The sequence below is a fragment of the Periplaneta americana genome, chromosome 6 (genome assembly GCF_040183065.1).
Source record: "Periplaneta americana isolate PAMFEO1 chromosome 6, P.americana_PAMFEO1_priV1, whole genome shotgun sequence".
NCBI classification, from domain to species: domain Eukaryota; kingdom Metazoa; phylum Arthropoda; class Insecta; order Blattodea; family Blattidae; genus Periplaneta; species Periplaneta americana.
This window is the reverse complement of record NC_091122.1, coordinates 158,663,077-158,672,248: the sequence shown is the minus strand read 5'-3', so window position 1 is coordinate 158,672,248 and position 9,172 is coordinate 158,663,077. Positions and strand designations below refer to the sequence as shown.

General features: G+C 29.6%; 1 protein-coding gene across 6 annotated transcripts in view; it reads left to right on the top strand.

The window, feature by feature from the left end:
* The first annotated feature begins 210 nt into the window (after positions 1 to 210).
* Positions 211 to 9,172, top strand: part of LOC138701967 (uncharacterized) — a 1,800,590-nt gene continuing 1,791,628 nt past the window's right edge. For 2 of the 6 annotated variants that reach the window (XM_069829372.1, XM_069829370.1), the window contains exon 1: positions 211 to 623. The gene's annotated coding sequence lies outside the window, so the exon portion shown is untranslated. The remainder of the gene's footprint in view (positions 624 to 9,172) is intronic. The other 4 variants (XR_011332758.1, XR_011332755.1, XR_011332753.1 and 1 more) reach the window with 4 other exon arrangements.

Genomic DNA, 9,172 nt, shown 5'->3' with positions numbered 1-9,172 from the left:
AAAATTTCAAGCAATGAACATTCGCAATTCTATGCGAATTTTAGCTTAAATCACTCTCGTCGAGATTGTACGTGTTTCGCATAGTCCTCAACAGATGGCGCGAAAGTAGTAATGTCCGGGACAGCTGTTGCTTCTCGTTTCTTACCGCTCGCTAGATGGCAAGAGTGTGCACAAGATAACACATTCGCGAAATATTCTGCACAAGCAAATTTAGGTCATATGGATAGAAGTCTCCCCCTCTTCCCCGCCGTGTATGAAGACTTCCACACCCCTCATGCCCCCCCTGAGTACCCCTTTGGTGAAGAGTTTGCTTCAAGTTTTCCTATTTTACGAAAGTGTGCTTACAAATTGTAAGAAACTTTGGTTTCAAAATGGAATCCTGTTGAAACACATTGATGCGTTAATGACAGTTGTGTAGTGTTTGCAGTTGGAAGCGGTGCTCTTGCAGTGTCGTGTGCTCTTTCGTGTGCCAGTGCGAATTCAACTTTTAGGCCTAAACTTTTTTCGCGGATGTTATTAGGCTCCAGATGAAAAATACACAATCTTACCTCTCAGAATCGGATGTTACTTCTTGCTGACAATATATATGATCTGACACTGCGTACAATTCTTAAGGAAACTAGGTAAATAGGCATTAAATACAATACAGCTTGCAAATCTGAATAACCACACTGGACAGATCATAACAGAATAGCTTTCAAAGTGATTTTACAACAGCATTGATGTGGGTTTATGTATTTAACGTATAGGAAATGAAGAATATGAACTAATACACTGTAAATATTTTTTGGACAGCCAAATACTTACAAGAGTTCGTGTTTTATAACCTCTTAATGATACTACATATATACCAATAATGTTATATGAGAGCATTTTATCGTTAGATACTCTTAAAGACGAAAATTAATAACAAATGTGTAAAAATAGAGATATGTCTACGATTATTTTATCTGTATTAAAAGTGACATGCACGAATTCAGCAGTATGTCAGCAAAATTATATTTGTTTTTACTTCTTTTATTTTTTAAAGCTCTCAAGTCACGTTTGGTATTGAAATTAAATTAAACTTATTATAATCGTGATAAAATGAAGTATGTAATAAAAATAATTGTCGTTATTGTGACCTAAAAATTGGAGTTAATTTCAGTTGTTTACATAAAATGCACAATTCATTGCGGTGGATTAGAATTAGTCCCTTTTTCCCCGGTTGCGATTTGTTTTTCACATGTATTACAAGTCAGTAGTTGTTCCTTTTAATTCTGTTAGTATTTTATTTTGAACTTGTCATCTGTAGGCTACAGTTATTTTTAAATTGAGGGACTGTAGCCTCCCTTACGAATGAATTATTAAAATTAATTTTATTTAGGCTCTAAGTTATTCACGTACAGAAATATTATCACTGCGAAACTTTGACAGCAAACATTTCAGGAAGTGGAGTTTGTTAATAGAAATTACATTAATTTCTTGACGTTAAACATATTTTCTTGTCAGATCAGAGATTACTGGAGGGTATATGAGTAAAATCTGTGGATTTCTCCTTAAAATTATGCTTAAAAAGAGACTATTGTTTAACATATTTTTCAAGCTCTTTTATCCAATTTATTTCAGTAGCGAAAGCCATACATTTTTTAAAAGTCTGGTGTTATGTAAGGTTTTATGAAAGTCTTATCTATATATTTTTTAAACATTTTTATTTACTGGGAAACTGTATGTATTGGGGCAGTAAATTATATAATTAAAATGATCTATCAATAATAATAATAATAATAATAATAATAATAATAATAATAATAATAATAATAATAATTTATTTTTCTTATTTAATTATATACGAAACTACTAATCGAAATAATGTAATTATATTAGTTTAATTTGGAACAGACATAATTGATTAAATTATTAAATTAGAGCTCATTAAATAATATTATACTATCTTTTAATTTTGTTAGCCTATATAGAACCTTCGATCTATCAATTGAATAAACTTTCAAATTGAACTTGTGTAATGTGACATGTAGGCCTACATAACTTTGTTAAGTGAATTACGCGAGAAATGTCTGACCTTAATTTTGCTATACATAAAAAATGATCTATAAAGTTTATGAATACTTATTCTAAAACAAGGTTCTTGTACTGGATGTATGTTGCATTGCTTTAATGTTGCCAAACACATTTATTAAATCGGAACATTTTCCAAACCTTTCAAATGCTATTCGTCTGGATGAGAAGGAATTTGCCAGTTGGAATTCTTGGTACTACTCAATGGAGACATCTCGGAATTTCCGTTTGATGTGATTGTGAAGTAATGTCTTTTTCGCTGACTCGGTGGATAAAAATTGCAGTTATTTGGAAACAAGTAACATAGGTCAGATTGGTTAATTAAGTACCAACCCCACAATAACATGAGAATTTACATCATTAAGAGAATTTAATTTTTTTTGACTGATTTATTCAGATTGTATACTCAGACTGACCTTCCCTTAAAACAGGATCGTAAATTCGAACGAAACTTCATGGTAATTGTTTATTATAACATATAGCGATACATAACTTTAATTTTATAAATGATGTAGGGCCTAAATTTACTGTAAATATTGTTATATTGACAGTTTCTAATGCTAACAATATTATAAATTATTCCTATGAAAAACAAAATATAATAATAATAATAATAATAATGATTTATTTAACCTGGCAGAGTTAAGGCTTTAAGGCCTTCTCTAACACTCAACCAGGAGTAAAACTGCGTTACAAAAACACTACAAATTTACAAAGTACACTACAATTTTACACACAAAACTGAATAAGATAATAATAATAAAATGTAAACAAATAAGTAGAAATCAGACATAATATATAACATACAGAAAGAAAGAAAAAAGCATAATAAAATGTGAACAGCAGGTCAAAATAAATGAGAAATGCAAAGTATAAAAAATAAGACAATTATTGATGATAATAATAATAATAATAATGATAAATAATAATGATGATGATGATGATAATAATAATAATAGTAATAAAATAGTGCAGTACAAAGCATACAATGAATACAATATTTTTAAGTACACACAGTAAGGAAAATTATGATTATATATAAAACTCAACTTATCACAGTATAGATATACCATAATCGGAAAATATGAAAACAAAAATATAAAATCAGTTAAATATCACTAGAACATAAAAAGGTGAATACATGGAAACATGCAATAGTGCCTAATAGTCAAATAAAAATTGAGCACAATTTTCGTAGTATAACGAAATGGTATATTATATACTGTTTTCCACGCATTTCATTTATGGATTTATTTGGCGTGTGCAAAAAATTACAGCTTGTCTCTTGACTGGTTGGAGGGGGGGGGATGGAAATATATTAAATGGGGGATAAACTTACCGAACTAGCTTTCTTCCAGAAGTGACTGAGACAGGCAGATGTAAATGCCATGCCGTTGTGAGGAATTTACGTTCTATTTTTATTACCAGAATTGTTCAGAAATGAAATAGGCCTGAATCTTTTTTTATATCGATTGTTACATCTTACGAAGTTAATGTGTTTGTTCCGCCATTCGACGGACTGGAGAGAATCTTAGGCCTATAGGGTAGTAGATATATTAAATAGGCCTAAAGAATTAATAATCAAATTTATGGTTTATTTATTTAATTTTTATATGAGATTTATTTATAAAGTGCCATAAATTCACAAATAAATAATAACATGGAAATCAAAAACACTCTCAGACTCACACGCGCGTATTTCATTGCATTCTCATCTTTTGTTTCCTTTATTATAGCCTAGTGAATTTAAAATTTAGGGAGGCCGAGCCGTAGATGGGAAGATAATATTAAAATGGATTTGAGGGAGTTGGGATATGATGATAGAGAATGGATTAATCTTGCTCAGGATAGGAACCAATGGCGGGCTTATGTGAGGGCGGCAATGAACCTCCGAGTTCCTTAAAAGCCAGTAAGTAAGTAAGTGAATTTAAATTCTCTTACCTCCTGTCGTCTTTGAATACAATTAAATTGTTGTAGCTAAAACATTTTATTTGAAGGAAAAATTCTTATTGTTAATAATTCATCTAGTAAAAATCAAAATTGTTTTCTTTCAAAATGCTAAATTACTACGGTATATTTATAAATATTGGTGAAGCTCAACTTATTTTGAATTAAAATCCCGCTTTTGCAATATTTTACCCTAAAATTGATTTTTGTATTAAAAATGACAATAAAGTTGAAGTTTAAAGGAACTAAATAGCCTATGTTTAATATAAATTGTGGAGAAAAGGATCTTATTTTGTCTGTACTGAGAAAAGTGAAATCTTTTTAAACGTATTATTTTGAATAAACTTGTAAACGAAATTGTGTTTAATGTATGTAATACAAAACTATTAAATTCGGCTATAAGTACTAAGAAAAATGAAATATTTTAAAAGTTATTTTATGAAGACATAGAAATTGTAGAGAAAAGGATAGGCTATTATTGTCTCTGTACTAAGAAACGTGAAATCTCTTTAAACGTATTATTTTGAATAAACTTGTAAACGAAATTGTGTTTAATGTATGTAATACAAAAATATTAAATTCGGCTATAAGTACTAAGAAAAATGAAATATTTTAAAATTTATTTTATGAAGACATAGAAATTGCAGAGAAAAGGATAGGCTATTATTTTCTCTGTGCTAAGAAAAGTGAAATCTTTTGAAACGTATTATTTTGAATAAACTTGTAAACGAAATTGTGTTTAATGTAGGCAATAAAAACATATTAACTTTAGCTGTAAGTACGAAGAAAAATGAAATATTTTAAAAGTAATTTTATGAATACTGAAAATATAGGCCTATTTGTCAGAGAAATAATTTTATTAGCCTACTATAATTTACAAATAATAAGCTCCTATTTTTACTTTCGTCATAATACATTATTTTCAGTAGTTTATCTTGTTTCTGTTATTAATTTGCACGTAAATGGTCGTTTTAAATGGGCCTACCAGTTTATTTGTATGATATTAAGACCGCTGAAGTTGAGAAAGATAGAATTCTCTGATGTGATATAAGCGTATACAAGATAAAGAATGTAAGATTATATTAAAATTGAAGAAAATATTTTTTCACCGTTATAAAAAAACTTCTGGAACGTTATAAAAATGAAGAAATTTGTTACCTTTTTAAGCTTTGAAAATTCTTATAATCGGAACATAGATAAGTATAAAATAAACTTGAGTAACTTTACTACAGTAACTGTCACTCACTGTAGTCTAGCACTTCTGGCTTTAAAACTGTATGATAGTCTTGAAGTTACGTGCATTTTATTGAAACAACCTTGGCCGTATCGTTGTTCTGATAAATTTTTTCTCCCTGACAGTGACCTTACATAACTGTAGTAGGCCATTAAAGAAGTAAGTTCATCTCCTTCCTTAGTTTGCGTGAGGTTTTGATATTTTCTTTACCGTTATTTAGAAAATATTTAAAAATAAATTAATTATTTCCTATTGTGTACAGTTATAAAACGCGTTACTAATTGTAGGCTTAACTATTCAAGAACAGTTGCTGAAATTGGCCAATTACATTACATAATCGTGAATAAATTTAATCTGCTACTATATTATGTAAGACTCATAGTGAAAATGGATAGGTGCTGTAAATGCAATGAATGAAATTAGTTTTCAGAGCAATTAAATAAACATTTCAATTAATTGAAATACTGGATGTTAATATAATGTTAATATAATTATGTACCGGTATACACTATAGACGTGAACAATTCTTAGCTTAGCCCTATTAAATAAAATTAATGTTTAAGGACTATTAATTAAAACAAAAGTGATAAAGGATCTGTTAAGCATTAACACTTGCATCGGAAGTATTTAAAATATTCTACATGTATAAAGTGCAGAGCTTAGGCCTACATTTAAAATAATTGGCGACATCACTTCTTGATTATAAATACACTGAAACAATCTTATGAATAAGTGTTCAAAGAGGATATAAAAATAGCATTTCAGAAATTTTTTTAAGCGAATAGATGTATGTATATAATTATTTACATTGCAAGTGGGCAAACACCCGGTGGCAGTGATAACTTAATTACACACAATAAAAATAATACACAATAGAATTAATACACAATAATTACAATTAATAATAATAATAATACATAACATAATCTAATTAATAAGTGAATCTAATTTTCCATTACAACCTACGTATGTGTATGTCCTACGTAAGTTTCACTTTGATACTGAATCTTTCACTTCATTCTTATCTCACTCACTGCACTGGCACTATGACACATTTCACTAGTACTATACAGTATAACATATTTCACTGACACTATAGAACACATTTAATTGACACTATAGAAGACATTTCACTGACACTATAGAAGACATTTAATTAACACTATAGAAGACATTTCACTGACACTATAGAACACACTTCATTGACACTGTAGAAGACATGTCACTGACACTATAGAACACATTTCATTGACACTATAAATTATCACTGATCGGAACTATTCACCTCTACTGTAAACCATAACTTCACTGACTCACTACGCTTCACTGATACAAGAGTTCAAATAAGACAAACAATTACACCCTTATGCATACTTATAAACAGAACTACATTTAAACCAAACATTTCTAGTCTAAGGCCCTTTTACACGCTATTTTAAATAATTTACAATTCAAACAAGGGAATAACTCGTCAGACTAAGTAATAGAAGTAGGGGAGATCCGTGTAATTTTGACCACCTAACATAGATGGCGTATAACTTCATTCACTGGAATGAAAACTCTATAAATTTTGTAAACAAAACTTAGTAGGCCTATAGTGCACTGAATGCTTTGGTGAAACTAAAGACTAGTATAATTTTCATAAATTGTTTAAAAATAATTTTTATAATAAAATGTTTTCGTGTAATTTAGACCGATGTCGTGTAATTTGGACCGGGAAATCGTGTAATTTGGACTGATAGATATGAACTCCAGTAATGAACTTTAGGTTAACTAATTTTGAACAATAAAATGGAACACTATCAGACGTTGTACGTCCCTTTTCACACGTGGCATAATAATAATATAGTTTAGGCCTATCCCGAATTTCGGTACAGTCTTCATGGGTTCGCTTTTTACAATCATTGCATTGAATCCAGTCACCAATGTAGCATTTGTCATATCAAGACTAACTCTGCGAAGTCCTGAGCCAGGCTTCAAGAAGAAATAAATATAGGCGAAAATTTTATACATTCGTGTTTATTAGAGACTATTTTAATATGAGAAGCTTACTATATTTAAGTTTGTGAATTTAAAACAGAACTATGGGGTTATTGTATATGCCTTTCCAGAATATTTATATCTCTGTCAAATATTAAAAGCATTCATTCAACATCTTCCCTAGAATCACAGGTAAAAACACGCACAAACGCAAATATTAAAATTGCTTCAACGGAAGCCTATAAACTTCTTTTCTTCTCACCTCCTCAGTCTTGGAGTCTGCAGCAAAATAAGTTGCAGACAGAAAGTACACTCAACAATCTTGCTATCCCTATCTATGACAGGGATGACTAAACTTGCAAAAGCCAAAATTCAGACCGGTCCAAATTACACGCTGGTCCAAGTTACACGGACTTCCCCTAAAATGTCAGCAACATAATGTAAAATCAACCAATGAATATGTAATAATCATCTCCTTAAAAAGAGCGTATCTTTTTTTTTTTTTTTTTTTTTTTTTAATATTTACACTTTAAAAACTATAGGCCTATGCTTATTTTGTTTACTACAATATATTTGAATGCTTATGTTCAAAACACACGCCTTTTTTTTAAAGCGTCTGTTATTTTAATGATCTTGTATTGTGCCAAAACTTAATGTCAGATCTTTATTTATTCACATTTCTTTCTCTAGTCTCGAAATATTTTATAAATCCACTTAGGTTAACTTATTAATAATATTGTTAGTATATGAAGGGAGATTTCATAATTACGTTTAGATTTCTTGATTATTCCTGACAAAGATACTTGATTTTAATGCATTTCTGAGGCAAAATATGAAATGACTGATCTAGGTGTACATTAATCTGTAATCTGCCTTAAGAAAGTTACTTATCTGAAAACCGAAATGAAATTGGTATGTTTAAGGCTATTTGTTGTCCCGTAGGTCATAGCCCTACAGAGAAATTATTTTGTATTTGCATGATTAACACTTAATTTGTGAAATACGTTTTGGATTTAATGTAGGCCTATCCTTTAGGCTCATTTATATCACTTTGCTGTCATCATGTACTACTTTTTTTTATATTTTTGACGATCTTATAAAATGTAACAGAATTTTTTTCCTTTCGTACTGTCAATAAAACATTTATTTTTAATGTCGTGGCATCTCTTTCTTACCAATACCAATTTGACTCCACATTCCCAAGCCTTTTTAGGATCATAACTAGTCAGATTTCCTATAGCCCATTTTTGCACTTCAGATTAACAGAAATATGCGAGAGTAGAATAATGACAATATTAATTAAGATTTAAAAGAAAATGATCAGTTGAGTGACGTAGTAGGCCTAATATATAATAAGCTACAATATTAATTTTATTGTACATTTCGGGTAGTGGAAAGCAAACAAGCGATGAAGCTAGTTTTTTTTTAAATTCAGGTATTTTTGACTACATATTTAAATTGTTAAATAAAATTAAACACTCGGCCTATAGATAAAACTGGAAGAGTCTTAAAGTGAGAATAGAGAACAATCTTATCCCCAAACTTATGTCTCTATGTAAGTCTAAAATAAATAGATAGGCCTAACTGAAAAACTATGAAGGAAATTGTCTGACCAATAAAGAATCTCCATGAGGCTGCAACAAGCCGAAGGGCTCAGTTCTTGAAGATTTAGAAAATTTCTTTCTTATTTTCCGTTATGATGAATGTAGTAGATCCGGCTTCCTTTTGGAATTGTTATTTTGTTATTAATAATAATGTTTTATTGTACTTTGTTATATCAGTAACATTTTCATTAAATTTTGAGCTAGATTAAGTTCTACATTATTTAAATGTTTTGCAATCAATAAAAAGATTTTTAAGAATGAAAATGTTTTTTTTTTTTTTAGAATCAACTACGAAAAAGGTACTAATTAAGAAAGTCTTCTAATTTTTTTAAAAAGATCTTATTGCTTA